General features: G+C 49.3%; 1 protein-coding gene across 14 annotated transcripts in view; it reads left to right on the top strand.

The window, feature by feature from the left end:
* Positions 1-15,178, top strand: part of PPFIBP2 (PPFIA binding protein 2) — a 161,860-nt gene that overhangs the window by 66,575 nt on the left and 80,107 nt on the right. The window contains exon 1 of one of the 14 annotated variants that reach the window (XM_043904120.1): positions 5,588-6,024. The exons of the other annotated variants lie outside the window; for them this stretch is intronic. The gene's annotated coding sequence lies outside the window, so the exon portion shown is untranslated. Of the gene's footprint in view, positions 1-5,587; positions 6,025-15,178 lie in introns of those variants that run through there. 14 annotated transcript variants of the gene reach the window in all.

Raw genomic sequence — 15,178 nt, 5'->3', positions numbered from 1 at the left:
CACACATTCTTCATCCACAAGGCACCAGACTGTCCCATTGTTTAATCAGTTCAGATGTGGGTCTACGGGATTTTTGGTGAAGACCCAAGGTTTTAGGGGCTAAAGTCTGAGGAAACACAAGTAAACCCAGAAGCAGCAGAGGGGAGGGTGGGTAAGGGGAGAGCTTGGCAGAGACCCTCCAGAAGGACTGTATTCTGTGCTCCTTTCTGGAAGTAGGGTTCATGGAGCAAGCCTGGCCCCCCAGGGGAACCCAGGCTCTCCTTGGCCAGGCTGCAGTTTTCCTGCTCGGCGTGTTCAGGTGGAAGGGAATGGACCAGATGAGGCAGTGTGGGAGGGAGTGATGAGCCAAAAGGCCAGCTCTATGGATGTGGGTGAACCTCGTTTCCCTCTTCTGGGACTCAGTTTCCCTACTGGAAACAATAGCTGGTTTGACAATCTCTCTGTAGGATCTGGCCACGCATTCCAGTCCTGCAGGTTAAGGGCTTTAGAGCAGCCCCCTGGTAGCCATCAGTCCCTGCCTTCCTCAGTCTGGACTTTTGTTAAAAATATATTTATTTATTTAGCTGTGCCGGGTCTTAGTTTCAGCATGCAGGATCTAGTTCCCTGACCAGGGATTGAACCCTGGGCCCCCTGCATTGGGAATGTGGAGCCCCTGGACCACCAGAGAAGTCCCTCCGTCTGGACCTTTAAGTTTGCAAAGTAGAGGCAGGTTAGGGAGCCTCTCTTGGTATAGCTGCTCCATGTCAGGGCTCAGCCGAGGCCGTCATCTCTGGAGCGGTGAAATGGGATGCCCTGACTGGGGAGCCTCCTCTGAGCCTGCCCAGCTGGTCTGGAGAAGTGAACCCCATCTTGGGTCTCAGCTCTGTCAGTCCATATATCAGATATTCATCATGTGCCCTCAGTTACCTTCTTAACCAGTCTCTCCAGAAACAAGGAAATAGACCAGGCCCAGGAGGGCACACGGCCACCCCCCGACCCCCATCCACACAGCCACCTTGTCACAGATGGCAGCTCCTCAAACAAAGGCCCTGCGTTTCTGCCAGAGTCGGCCTGCAGTCTTTCATTCTGGCCAGAGGAGAGCAAATCTGTTCACCATATTGAAAAGCCAGAGGAGTTTAGAAAAAAAAAAAAAAAGGTGGGGAGAAGCTGTTTTATGAATTATAAGCTGTCAACTTGAGTTTCTCATGCCCTGCAATTCTCTGTATCTCTGTCCTCCACCCAGGGCTTGGAGTAAGAGATGGATGGGGTATTTGTATGGCAAACATGTTCATTTTGAAAGTTACAGGCAGAAGTTTTATAGGAAGATGTTGGCTTTCTGGATGTTAGAAAAGGGGAAATTTGGTGAATTATTTTTCATTAAAAAAAAAAAAAAAGAAGGCGTTGTGAGTTAGTTTCCAGTGTGTGTCCCTCCATAGGTGTGAACCTGAGAGCTCAGACTTTTCTCTCCCAATGGACTCACGCTGGCCTGGTGTGCTGGTTGGAGGAGGGCCTTTGTCTCTGTGCAGTACTGGAAAAAGCCACTAGGTGGGAGTCAGGGACAAATGCTGGAAAGTCTAAAGCTCAAGGAACCCGCTTTCTGTGAGAAAATAGCTGCCTGTTTCCCCCCATCCCCCGCCAGCCACGTTGAAAGAGGACATAAGCTCCTCTCATTAATGAAGCTGCTGGACAGTGTACCTGAGTCAGCTGGCAAAAAGAATTATTTTCCTTGGAATCCAGTGGACCAAGGGTGGGCCTGGGATGCCTCCACTGCGTGTGCTCCCCTCCTTCTCCTTGGGGGAGGAGACCAGAGGGCTGTCTGCTGGTCCTGGGAGCACAGACCTGACCTTCCATTATCAAAGCTAAGACGCTCTCTCCAGACACCTTTAATCCCAGTGCCTTTTACTGGCGCGCTATTACTTAGGATGGCTCTCCATTTCCCATTTCCTGACCTGTGTTTTTCAGGCCCTGTCCTAGAGAGTTTTCCTGTACCTTGGGGACTTTGAAAATATTTTTTTTTCCTGGCATAACACCCCAGACTGGGGGCCTTCAGCCATTACAAACTTAGCAGTTTTAATTTTCCTGAATTTGGGAATTTTTTTTTCTTTTTTCTTTTTTTTGCCTTCTTCCAAGTAATTGTACCTTACTAAAATTCTGGAGATCTGGACTCTTTCAGACCTGACTTGAGACTAGTTCAGTCCCTAAGAACCAATGTTTATAAATGAGCAAGAATGTGCAAACACTGGTGGAAGAGCAAATAAATCCTTCCCCACTCAATTTCCTGCTCCAGGCCCAGGGGACGTGGTGGGCGATGTTGCCGGGTTAGCATGACCTGAGGTCTGAGCATGTAGACACCCGCCCACCCTCTGCTTGCAAAGAGGGCATGCCACAGCCACGGCGCCGGGTGTCCTTCCCTTTCAGGCAGGTAGGAAGGCTCAGGAGGAGTTGTACTTTAGGCAAACTGCTCAGTAGCCTGTGCTCCAAGAAACTTCTGAAAATAGTTTCCTGTTACTCCTCAAATACGGTCATTAAGACTGGCAGGATGAGCATCACTGGGGAGACTGTTAGCCATGCCCAGTCTCGGGCCCGATTCCCGACCTGCTGGGCCTGAATCTGCATTTTTACAAGAGTGCCCTCTGTCCCTAGAGATTCATTATAGAGAGAGAGAGAGACAGACAGACATCATCCTCACCCGGGGGTCAGCAATCTAGGGTCTGTATTTGGCCTGCTGCCTATCTGTTATTCCCTGAAAGCCAAGCATGATTTTTTGTGATTTCCAGTGATTGATGAGAAATCACAAGAAGACTAATTTGTGATGTGAAAATGATGTAAAATTTAAATCTTACTGTTCACACACACAAAAAAATTGTCACTGGAACACAGCCACCCTCACTGGCTTCCACGTTAGCTGTGGCAGCTTTTGTGCTGTAAATGAGAGTCGACTGTAACAAACCAGATGGCCCGCAAAGCCTGAAACGTTTGCCATCTGGCCCTCTACAGGCAGAGTGTGCCACCCCTTCTGTTACCCGTTTTGGAGATGGGTCTTCATGCCTGGACACTGTGGGCACCTGGGCTGTGGGGCCAGGATGCTGTTGCACAAGCAGGACCTTGCAGCCCAGAGGACCGGTGTCCTCAGGCCGTCCCTTCCTCTCCCCAGAGGTAGGCTCACGGTGCAGCGTGCCTGTCGAAGGACATAAGCCTGTGTCTGACGTATCAGGGTGTCTTGGCACCTATCACCATGGCCCAGAGGCCAAGGCTCAGCCCTGAGCTGGAGCTCAGGATGCAGGCGAGAGGTCAGCTGACTAGCTCGTGACCATTCTCGGTCCATAGTTGTGCCTGATTCCTGGCCACCAGCAGGAGGAGCAGATCTCAGAACTCCATCCACAGTCATTCCAGCATACATGGGATTCCAGCCAGATAAGCAGCTCTCCTGAGGTCTCCCCACTGGACCCTGGGATGAGTTCCCTGACAGCTCTGACCTCGTAGGTGTGTTTTCACTCCCGCAAATGATCAGGTGCCTGCTCTTTGCCCTCAGCTGGCTGCTTCATGTTCCAGACAGTAATGAGTTGAGTCTCACTGACCTTGAGTTGCTTTTGCGAAGGCTCTGAGGGCTATAGGGTCACTGTAATGAATCTTATTGGTGTATCCTGTGTGGCCCCTGAAGACTTCTCTCTCCAGTGATGGATCCAGGGAGCCCCTGAGGCTCTGCCTCACAGCAGTACAGTAGAAGTGGGACCACCCCCACCCTGCTTAATAAGAGCAGCCTAATCCTTTCCAAGTAACTACTTAGGTGGGATAAAACCCAGGCTTTCAATCTTTGGGGAGTCATGGATCATTTTGATGATCTGATGAAAACTATTTCAGAGAAATAGTGATTTATACATACTCCTAGTGCTTTGTATACATTTTATGGACATAGTCAAGGGCCTGTCTGATCCCCCAAAGCTCCTCTGTGACTCACTGTGAGGAGCCCCTGGCTGGGTGGCCTTCTGAGTGAGGGGGTGCAGCTATGGGTTTGATCCTAAGCCTTTTGAGTGCTATTTGTGGATTGAGTTGATTACAATATAAAATTTAGGGTTTCAAAGGAAAAAAAAGAACTGAGGTAAGAATTGCTACATGAGGGTACCATAAAAATATGTCAAGAATTTAGCTGCAGTTTATCTGGATTTCCTCCCTCCTCCTTTCCACCCTCCTCTCCTCTCTCTTTTCCTCCTGCCTCCTGTCCGGCTCCTCTCCTCCCATTCCCTCCTTCCCTCCCCTTCTCCCTGTCCCCTTCCATTCCTCTCTTCCCCTCCCTCCCCTTCCCTTCCTCCTCCCCTCCCTCTTCTCTTTCCCCTTTCTCCCCCTTTCCCACCCCCCCAACCTCCAGTTCATCACACCTGAGTTGAGCTAATAGATGAAGTTGACCCTATCTCTCCTCTCTGAGTCAAGCGTCTTTACCTCTGGGAAACTCATTCCCTCCAAGTAGTTTCAGGCTTATCTTGCCAGTTTAACCATTTGAGCTTCATTCTTTCATTCAAAGATCATTGAAGTTGTTACTGTGTGCTAAGAATTGTGCTAGGTGTAGAAACTGTGCTGGCTGTGAATCAGAGCTCAGACACGTGTCCTCCTGTCTGAAGTGGGAACAGGTGTGGTTGAGTACCACAGGGCCGGCAGTGATGTGGGGAGGGGCTTGGGTACCAGGGAGCCAGCCCCCACGGGCAGTGGGAGGCAGCTACGTTGCTGCCCAGTCCCCTCTTTTCTCCTCTCACACTGGAACCTTCCAAAGGATACCAGTCTTTCTCCAAGGATGTACAGGCCTTTCCCTGTACAGATCCTCAAATTAACTTTGCTTCTTCCTCCCCAGCGCCCCAGAAATACCTTTAATACATGCCATGTGGAAATTCTTCATTTGCCCAGAGCAGGAAGTTGGTTTCAGTTGGTTTGGATGCTGGGCAAATGTGTATTGACCAAATGAAGACTTTTCCAGGTTTTTAGACAGAAAAAAAGAAAAAAAAGGTCTAGCTACCCCTGCAACCTTAGGGATCTTGACTAGCACATCCTGCCCTAGTCCAGGTCAGGGGACCTCGGCAAGTAGGGCCCGCACTGCACTCTGTAACTGGGCCAGAGGCCAGAAGCAGGCTCGAGAGCTCAGGGCATGGGCCGCTGAGCCTGCTTTTTCTTTCTGGCCTCTGATCTGGGTGTGTCTCCAGGAATCTACTCCTCCCCCTCGTGCCAGCTGCTGGCCAGAGCCCTCCTCCTGCCGCCTCTGTGTTCTCTGCGGACGGGGCCAGCCTGCGGGGGACTGTGCTTGTTTTCTGCTTTGTCCTCAGGCCCTGCTTCTGGGTTGTGGACAGCGAAGGTACCGTGATAAGCGGCATGCCTTCTGTTTAGTCTGGGAGCTCCAGGAAACTCCCTGCTGACCCCCAAGGTGCACCGGGGAGGCCCACGCAGTCACAAGATATGTGTCTGCAAGTCATTTACAGCAGTGGAGCTCAGATCCCTTGCATGTAACCACAGTTCCCCTTGCACCCACATCAAAGACCGCTTTCATAACCAGTCAGAGCCAACAGCCACACGTTGCGGGCTGGGCAAGGGAGAAAAGCTGTTTTTAAGAGAGCTCTTGAAGGAGGTGGGAATGTGAAGAGGAGGGGGGCAGCATGTGGGGAGCGCTGGGGAGACCACCCTGGAAAGCCAGCATGGGACCTGCTAGTAGGAAGGCAGGCCCAGCTCCCGTTTCTTCAGGATACTGCCTTCCCAGGGCTCCTACCCGGAGCGCTCCCTAGACCTCACGGACACACGTCTGGGGTGGGGACCGCCAGCGAGGCAGGCCTGGGACTTGCTCTTTCCCACCTGTCCCCGTGCAGAATGCGGCCCCAGGGAGCCCCGGAGCGATGGCTGGCTGCAGCTCTCCAAGGCGGCAACACGGGATGGTGCCGCCAGCGCCCAGGTTGGCAAACCCCCAGCTGGGCCAAGAAGCCAAACTGGAGCTGGTTCTGAATCTGTTCTTTTTTGGAAACGATCAACTTCCCTCAGGGCACAGTCCGACGCCGGCCTGGAGGAAAAGGGGTAGGCGTGGGCTGCTGGGTGGGGGTCAGGCTGTGTGTGGGAACCAGCAGTCCTCCAAGAGCTGCGCTTATTTTTAGTCCTCTCCCCAGTCCCAGATAAACCAAGAGCAGCTGGGAGCCTCTGGGTAAATGCAGAATGGAGCAGAGACAGGAAACCGGGGTCTCTCCCTAATGAGTTCCAGCCACTCCAGAAGGGGGAAGCCAGACGAGGAATTTTCTTCAGGACTGTTTCCCTCTGGCAGCCTCTGGTATTATCACCAAAAAGAATGTTCCCGTGTGTGTGTGTGTGTGTGTGTGTGTGTGTGTGTGTTTACAACTCTTGTCCAAGTCTGTCTTTCTCCCCCACCTTTTGCTAGGTTCCCTCACTCTGCAGGCTCTGCGTCCCAGAGCTGGTGCCTGTGCGCGTCTGTGGGGGCGGATACGGGAGCAGCACAGTCTGGTCTGAGCTGCTGTGTCTCTGAAACCTCTCAGGGCAAGGCTGAAGGACGCAGGCCAGGGACGTGGGGAAATCTGAACACGGCTTGACGTTCCTGAGGGGGAGGGGGCAGAGGCAAGAAAGAGGAGAGAGTTTGGTATCTGGCCAGAAAGAGGGCTTTTTCAACCAAGGAATCTAACTGCTGACATGGGTGCCCAGCATGGATGGGGACATTGATGTTTACAAGCATTTCGCGTGGCTGAAGCGGGTAAGTGACTGACTGCTTTGTGTGGGTCTCCGTCGAGATGAGTGAGGAGAGAGACACTGTGTGTGTGTGCGCGTGTGCGCGTGTGTATTGAGGGGGGAGGTGTTTGTCCAGCGAAGCCCTGTTGCCGCCAAGTTCTCCATGAGAATCTAATTATAGACACTAGGGGAGAAAAGAGTCAGCTGTCTTTGTTTCTCCTCTGACATTCTAGTGAATGAGCCTCTGTGCAGAAAGGCAACAATGAAGTGAGGAAAGTTCCTTATTTTTGACTCTGGCACTTGAACAGTTGGAGGGTCCAAACACCGTGACCCGAGAAAGGCATCCACCGCTTTTTGGTGTGAGGACTCGGAGAGGAAGCCGCTGCCTTTCAACCGCACAGGGTTCACAAGTTATCGGGCTTCTCCCCTGCTCGGAAGTTATCCGGCATGGAGATTAGTCAGCTGTCAGCTGAAAGAGCTGCCGCGTTTCCGGGGGAGGCCCTCGGGAGTTCTGCATGTTTTCCACAGGCCAAGGGTTTGGGTTTCAAGTTGCTCCTGTCTACTCTTTAGGGGGTGAGCTTGAGTGTGTGGGGTGAGCGACTGGGTGAATACTGGGGGCTGGAGTCGCATCCACGTTCACAGAAACCATGCTCTTGCTTTTTTTGTCACCATCTCTGAACTGGCAATGGCAGCCCACTCCAGTATCCTTGCCTGGAGACCACATGGATAGAGGAGCCTGATGTGGGCTACAGTCCATAGGGCCGCAAAAGTGTCGGGCACAACTTAGCGACTAAACAACAACTAAACTGGCAAAGAGGGGTATCCATTAATTTTCACATGGAGGCAGGATGTTTCCAGAAGCAGGAATGGCAAAAGCAGCTGACAGATAAGAGATCTGACATTGTAGAAGAACAGAAGGGACACAAAGTGCCTGACCCCCACACCCCAACGCTAGGCCTGCTGGCGTCTGTGGGCATCCTGTGCACCTCTCACTCAGCAAATACTTACCCAGTTCTGTACTGGGTGTCCAATCGTGAGCAAAAAAGTAGAACCAGTCTCTGCTCTTGTGGATCTTCCATACAGTGCTTGGGGGATGGCAGTCAGTTAAACAGTCCCCAGGAAATAAGCCTGAAATTTACAAGTTGATAGATACAGCCAAGAAGAGGGACTGTTAAGTGGCCATCCCAAAGGACTGTTACTGATTGAGAAGGAGTGGTCAGGACCCTCTTTGTGGAAGTAACATTTCATTGAAAAGTGAAGGAGAAGTTGGAGTGAGTCCAGTGAAAAACAGGGTAAAGAACACACGTCTGAACTCAATGATGGAGGGGAGACGTGGGCGGGTCCCGGAGCACACAGGACGGGGAGGACGGCAGGCAGGGTTGTGGGGTCATGGTTTGTATAATGGGAGACTTGCTGCTTGGAAGTGGCATGAGATACGTTGAGGGATCTAATTTGTATTTTAAGAAAATTACTCTAGCTATGATGTGGTGTATGGTAAGCTGTGCTGCGAAAAGTGAGGCAAATGAACCAAATTAGCTCAAGGGTTTGTTGGGATCAACTAGTACAAACCCCTCATTTAAAAAAGCCCAAGAGGCTAAGAACCTCATAGCTATTAGTGGTGCAGCCTGATCTTCAACCCTGTTCTCTGTCTCTCAGTCCAGTTCTCTACCCTCATTTCTTCGACCAAGTATGTAGAAAATTATGGGTTTAGAACCCAGCAGGAATCCTGTTTGTGCTCAGCCCCTGTCCAGCTTAGGAATGGGGTCATTGTAGCCACCAAAGAGTGTGCTGAGGTGACCAGACGTTTTGGCAAAGATTCACATCATTGTCTTAAGAACTGTAAAAACCTCATTGAAGAGGTTTTGGAGGAGATAAGAGGTGCCCTTCCCATCACTTCGTCTTTATTGTCCTGTATCCAACTGAAGTTCTTTAACCAGGAGTTCTTCCAGCTATGATGTGCTTGGGATCACGCCATGTCCCAGCTGCTAGGATAGATGTTGTACCTTGTGCAGAAGTTCTGTCTGCAGAGAAATGAATCCTGCATGTGAAGCAATGTAAGAAGGCCCTTTCTGTCCTGAGGCCCAGGTTGGCAGCTCTGGCTCCCATGGAAGGAAGGGAAGCGCTAGGTGAGGAGACTTCAGGCCCTCCCCCATAGGTGACTCATAGCAAAACATATTTTTCTTCTAGTTTTAAGGAGCATTAAAAAAAAAAAAAACCACACAAAATATTAGATATGTCATAGGCAGTATAATTGATATCTTTCCTATTTTCTACCTGAAACACTACTGTCAGATTCTTCTTTTTAAAATCCCCTTTAAAAAAAAAAACAACAAAAAACAAATTCCCCTCTATCCTGTGACCCCGATTATAAGCCTAGGACTTGCCCTTAGTCTGAATGAGAAAGCTCAGTTTTCTGCCTGGTGGGCTTTAAGACACTTTTTTAACCCGGCCTCAACTTACCTTTCACTTTCACCTTTTATATCTGCTCTCACGAGCTCCCAAGTGCACTCCCTGCCTTCTCTGTCCTTTGCTGACCTCATCCCTGTTCTGCACCTGGTGGACTCCAGTCTCTAGTACTTTCCACTTGCCTGGCTCACCCACCGCTTCTCACGTGCTTTCTTAAGTCTCAGTGGCTTAGAGAGCAGGTTTCTCTTAGCCCAGGTTTTGTTTTCTTTTCCCATTTGGCTGCTCTGGGTCTTCATTGCTTTTTTGTTGTTGTTGTTGCGTGGGCTTTCTCTAGTTGCAGTGAGTAGGGGCTACTCTTCTTGTGGTTCTCGGGCTTCTCATTGTGGTGGCTTCTCTCGTGGAGCACAGGCTCTAGGCATGCAGGCATCAGTAGTTGTGGCACGTGGAATCTTCCCAGACCAGGGATTGAACCTGCATCCCCTGCATTGGCCGGTGGATTTTCTATTCACTGTGCCATCAGGGAAGTCCTTAGCCCAGGTTTTTGAAGGTGGAAACACGCTCTCTCTTTCATGTTCCCATGCAGAGGGGGTGGTTGCAGCAGAATAGGTACCTGGATGAGGTGTGACCTGGTAGGAGCTTAGGAACACTTGCTCTTGTACCAGTCCAAGAGGGTAATGCCTCAGAGCAAGACAGTCTTTCAATTTGGAAGCTATAAGGGAGATGTTTACGGCCAAGAATGCACTGAGATAGAGGAAAGCATTTGTGAGAAAAGAGACATTGTCTTGTGGCCTTTAGGGGATGGGATACTGCATATTGTTTTAGTTAAGAACATGCAGTTTGCAGTAAAGCCTAGGTTGGGCTCTTGGCTTTGCTGTGTGATTTTAGGCAGATTACCTCAAATCTTGGATTTCTCCATCTATAAAATAAGGAAGATAAAAGTGCCTGCCACATACAGGTTTTATGAGGATCAAGTAAGATAATGCATGTCAAAAGCTTTAGCAGAGTACCATGCACAAGGGAACATTCAATAAAAGTTAACTGCTACTGGCCATAACCGGGAAGGGAGATCTTGAGCAGATGGGATGTTTGCTTCTCTCCTCGGAGTGCATCTTAGGCCATCATCCCTTCCACTTAGGGCCCCTTTCCATATTGTAGGTCAAAGTCTCAAACCAAAGCCCTATGGGATACAGCTGGGACCTGGCCCACTGTGAGTAGCCGGAGGCCCTGGTGTCTACTGCTCTGGCCAGCTTGGCTATGGCTACTGAGAGAAGGCTGACCAGGGCTGGGCCTCCAGCTCCTTCCCCAACAGGCAGAGCCCTGTGATAAGGTAATCTGCCACGAGCATCCAGAGGGCCTCCGCTGTTCAGCTGTCTGGTTCCTGAGTGACTCGCAAACAGTTCACACCTGCCCTGCTTTGAGATCAGTGGCTCTAACCCACATAGTCCTGAAAGAGCCTCTTAAAATAGCTACAGGCAGGGCCTGTGGGGTTCACCCACTGCCCCCTGAGCAGGAGCTTTTTCCCAGGAACGGAAACCCCAGCACTTGTCAGCATCTTCACACTGCTGCTGGCTTCTAGAAATCTGTTGAAACTGAATTCCAAACTAAAGTCACAACCCTGTCCACCACCGCCCCCCCTCCCAAAAAAAAGAGTCAAAAATGGAGTCACCATGACTCCTCCATGCAATTGGCTTGGATTCTGTAGTAGAATGTGGAATGAGGTCAGACCGTTAATGTAAGACTTTTTTCTGTGTCATCTGGTGCTCAAATGGTTGATCCAGTAGCCTGGCCACTTGGGCCAGAAGAGCTGGGAAGACATCCTGGCTCCAGACGTTGACTTGTCTTGCTCTCAAGTCAGACTGCAGTGAAGTTGAAGTAGCGGCTTCTGTGACAGCTGCTCCTACTGGCTAAGAGCACAGATCCCTGTGTCCAACTCCTTGGATTCATATCTCAGCTCTGTGTGACCTTGGACAATTGATTAATCTCCCTAATATTCAGCTCTCTTGTTTGTAAAATATGGATAAGTAGTTCAATGTCTGTAAAGTGCTTAGAAAATGCTTCATAGGTATTACGATGATGATCACCTTGGCCACCACTGACAGCTTCTGGTTATTCCAGAGTCATGTGCCCAGCCTTGATTCTGGACAGAGAGATATTTTCAGACCAGAAGGAGGGTGACAGTGGGTGTGGCTACCCAAAGGTTCTCCTGTGCTTGCTTAGTCCTTCAGTCGGTCCAACTCTTTGTAACCCCATGGACTATAGCCCTCCAGGTTCCTCTGTCCATGGGGATTCTCCAGGCAAGACTACTGGAGTGGATTGCCATGCCTTCCTCCAGGGAAAGGCATGTCCCCTGTTCTAGCTGTCCCCAGTTTCCCAAGGGTACATCCCATTTTTAGCCAATGCACCCAGCGTACCCACCCATTATATTCCCCAATATAATTTAGGAGCTCAAATTCTGCCATCTCTGACCACCAGCGCCTGTGACTCCTGTGTACCAGCCGTTTGAAGAGGCCCTCATGCCTCTTCCCAGCTGGGTGTAAAGTGGCATCATACCAGCGTCATTTGCTGAGTAGCTTGCAGGTTCTCCAGAGCAGTGCAGCCACTGGCAGTTCTGTGAGCTGGCAACAGCACGTGGTGGCTGGGTGGGGGGTGTCACTTGGCTCCTTCCTGCATTCTCCGTCCACCTCACCCCTGTATCAGCTCTTTCATACTTTCCCATCAGTCCCCTACCTTGACCCCCTCTCACTTGATGTCACCACCTACTAAGAAATTAGCCACATAGATGAGTGTCTCATCTTCCTTCCCCTTCACCACAAAATGTAAGTGTTCACAACCATTATTTATTAGCTTCCTCTGATTTCACAGATCAAGAGTCCCCTCTCTCTGCCAAGGCTATCCCAGTATCCTGTCCTCCTGACCCAAAGCTGTTCCACATCCTCTTATTCTCTGATTGTTTCTTCTGTTTATTTACTCTACCCTGCCTACTTGTCCCTTGTCCTTGGCAGAAAATGCCTCTGTAATTCTTAGAGAAAAACAAAACTCTCTGACTATGTTCTTCTCTCTCTGCTGCCTTATAGGACTTACGTTCCTTTCATCATCGGGAATCTTGAAATCGAAAGCAGGCTAAAAACTCACCATCTGCACTCCTTCCTGGTTACTTACCCCCAAACCCACCTCACACTGGCTTTGTCCCTAAGAAAGCTTTCAAAGTCCTTCTGTAATGTTCTTATCACCTCTAGTTCCCAAGCAACATTTCTCATTCATTTTCCCCAGAATTCATTCCCATTTGGGCATCTTGTAGGGCTAACAAAATTCTTTTGACCAAAGGATCAGCCCCTTACTTTGGCCTTTACCTACTCCCATATTTTCCACCTATGGATCTTTCATGCCTGTTTGATTCTTGGATTGTCTGAACCTTCTATCTGAAGGGCCAAGAAACATCAGGCAGTTTACTTCTAATGATTCCAAGTGAATCATTAAAAGTCACAGTGCCCCTGCTATCCCCAACCCTGACACCTGATGCTGCCCGTCTCTGACAGGTATTTTTAATAATCATGAATTAGGTTTAGAGTTGGCAAGATGAGGAAAGAGCGCTACCCAAAGAGGCTCCTGTTTTTATTCTGCTTCTGGTTTTAATATAACCCCTTTGCAAGACACCAGCACACTTATAAATACCACTTCTACAGTCAAGTGCTGTAGGTTCCTTATGCATCCAGCCATGTGATCAAGAGAATTAGCAGAGACTAAGCTCATGCAAGGCTGCTATTTTGGAACAAGATCTTGGTTAATCAAATGCATTCCTCTCTCTTCTGATTCTACTTTCCAGGATGATCAGTTACAAGCCTTCATGCACATCACACCAGCTCCTTGATTGGAAAGCTTACAGATAGTCTTCAAGACATCCTTTGTTTTCTGTGTTAGTTCTGGGAGACCAGAGTAGCTGAAGGGTGGCGATTGGCATGGTTTCATGAATAGCCTAGCTGTATCAGGAAGACTCTCTCCAAAGGTGCTGTTCTTTCTTCTCCTGGGGGAATTCCTTCATTGTTTTCAAGACAGTCTTTCAAGTGAGGACTCCACTATAAAGTCTCTTCACTCCCTTGAAGGTATCATCATTTCGTCCATCCCCTGTGCCCCTGCTGCTGGCTTATCACATCTAACTGTACAACTACAGAGCTTTTTCAAGGCAGGGACTGCCTAGCACAGAGCGTGGCACCTCATAAGTGTTCAGGAATATTTGAGTCACTGAATAGATAAATGAATGAAACATGATTGCATAAACATTGGTTGACCCCGTATTTAATTTGCTGTTTGTGAATTTTGCTTTGCTCTTCCCTAATGGTGAAATATTTGATAGTGACGACCCCACCAGCAACCCTCAGTAACCTCTTACAAAATTGCAACCAAGGGCATAAGGAGGTCAAAGTCAGGATAAGATCTCTTGTTGGACTCCTGGTAGCTAAGGATTTGATTGTGCTCTGTTCACACTGCATTTCAAAGAAGCTCTGTGCCAAAGATAGTGGATTGGCTTAGCTGTTCCTTATCTAGAAAAAGTGGTTTTATAATAACTCCCAGAAGGCCCTTAAACTCCTTAACCAAAATATTGAGGAGAGGTTTTCCTTTTTACAAGCACCTGCCTGCACTCATTCCATTTGGCTTCCTTGCCTGTTACACCTGAACCATGTAATAGGAATTGTAGCTTTTATCTAGTTTTTATTTTTAAATTTTTTGGTTCCCCCCTTTTTAATGTGTAATTTTATTACTTTTTAATTTATTTTTCGCTGCACTGGGTCTTCGTTGCTGCACACATGGGCTCTCTCTAGTTGAGGTGAGTGAGAGCTACTCTCCAGTTGAGGTATGTGGGCTTCTCATTGCGGTGGCTTCTCTTGTTGCAGAGCACAGGCTCTTGGGTGCCCAGACCAAGGATTGAACCAATGTCCCATGTGTTGCAAGGCAGATTATTATCCACTGGACAAGGGAAGCCCCCTCACCCTTATTTTTTAAGGTCTACACTTTCCAAGTTTCTAAAAAGCTTGATATGTGAGTGGTGGTCCTAAGCTTGAAGTATAGCCTTAGTGACTTTGACATCTCCCTGGGCCTGGCAGCCATGGCTCCCTTGAGATGGTTTTCTGGATTTGATATGATCCCCTTGACTAGGCAGCCTGGAAACATGACTGGAGCTGTCTCACTGGCGAGCTGACTGCTTTAGGCTTTTCCCACACTCCATGCCTGCATACCAAATGATACCCCCATGCGACCTCTCCTCCACCCCACCTGACTCTTCTGGAACCAGCTCTTTCCTCATATTCAGTGAGGAGCCATGCTGACAGGAGGTCCCCTAGGACATGCCCCCAAAGGAATGCTGCAGAACTGCCCTCACTCAACACCCCTGAGAATGTACCAGAGCACAGGAGGAAGGCACACCCTCCCGGCAGAGGCCAGCCAGCCTGTGAAAGAGTCAGACTCCTGGGGATTCCTCATGGCCTGCATCTGTGGCACTCTCCCCCTCCAGAACTCTGCAGAGACCTAATATGGCCATCCCTTGGCCAAGCTACTCAGTACAATGGAGGGACCAGGCCAAGAGTGAGCAAGCATTGGGGAATCTGACTGGCCACTAGAGTCAGAGGGTGATGACTCTGAGGAAGCTGCCAGGGGCTTGGCTGGGGGTTCAGCTGGAAAACTCATGTTTAACTAATTGACCTGAGTTTCAGATTGGAACAGAAAAAAAATTTAGGTCTTTATGATCGGTCATTATTAGCTATTGAAATTCTCTTTGTGGTGATCGTAAGCATGTATGTAGCACCGAGGACTTACGGTAGTAGGATGCTCATAGAAAAGAAAGACTGTGGCCATGTAGATATGACTCTGAACGTGGGCACGTTTTCAGGGACAATGGAAAGAACAGGTTCTCAGCTGTTGGCACCACAGGCGTGATTCCAGAGCTCTTAGCTAACAGTGGGTTCTATGTTGTTCCTTAGGCACTTTGTTTCTTTCCAGCCCCAAAGCATTTGGGTTATTGTTCCCTTGGGTTGTTTGTTCAGATCTTTAGATACTTCATAGGTGTCTATGGGAAATGTTGCCCTTTTTTTATTCTCTT

The sequence above is a fragment of the Cervus elaphus genome, chromosome 1 (genome assembly GCF_910594005.1).
Source record: "Cervus elaphus chromosome 1, mCerEla1.1, whole genome shotgun sequence".
Taxonomy (NCBI): domain Eukaryota; kingdom Metazoa; phylum Chordata; class Mammalia; order Artiodactyla; family Cervidae; genus Cervus; species Cervus elaphus.
The sequence above is the reverse complement of the archived record's forward strand: the minus strand, read 5'-3'. Positions and strand labels throughout refer to the sequence as shown.